Below are 665 nucleotides of genomic sequence, written 5' to 3'. Positions count from 1 at the left end.
GCCTAAAGGAATAAAATCCTGGCCTAAGCTGCTAAACCAAGCTGTCCCTAACCATGTGCTTGTGGCGTGAAGGTGTCAAGTGAAAACTTGAGACTGAGCGGTTAAAGTCGAGGTCCAAAGCTAAAAAGAAGAGTGTGCTTAAGAACCCTGGACACCTCTAATTGGGGACTCTAGCAAAGCTGAGTCACAATCTGAAAAGGTTCACCCAGTTATGTGTCTATGGCATTTATGTATCTGGTGGTAATACTGGAAAACAAAGTGCTTAGGGCCATGGCCAAGACTCATAAAGTAGCTGTGTCAAGAATCAACATACTGAACTAGGAGAATCAATAACACTATCTAAATTCTAAGTTCCTATAGATGCCAATCATTCTAAACTTCAATGGATTAAGTGAGATGCCAAAACTATTCAGAGGCAAAAAGCTACTAGTCCTGCTCATCTAATTGGAGCTAAGTTTCATTGATATTTTGGAATTTATAGTATATTCTCTTCTTTTTATCCTATTTGATTTTTAGTTGCTTAGGGACAAGCAACAATTTAAGTTTGGTGTTGTGATGAGCGGATAATTTATACGCTTTTTGGCATTGTTTTTACATAGTTTTTAATATGATTTAGTTAGTTTTTAGTATATTTTTATTAGTTTTTAAATAAAAATCACATTTCT

The sequence above is a fragment of the Arachis ipaensis genome, chromosome B01 (genome assembly GCF_000816755.2).
Source record: "Arachis ipaensis cultivar K30076 chromosome B01, Araip1.1, whole genome shotgun sequence".
Taxonomy (NCBI): Eukaryota; Viridiplantae; Streptophyta; class Magnoliopsida; order Fabales; family Fabaceae; genus Arachis; species Arachis ipaensis.
The sequence above is the reverse complement of the archived record's forward strand: the minus strand, read 5'-3'. Positions refer to the sequence as shown.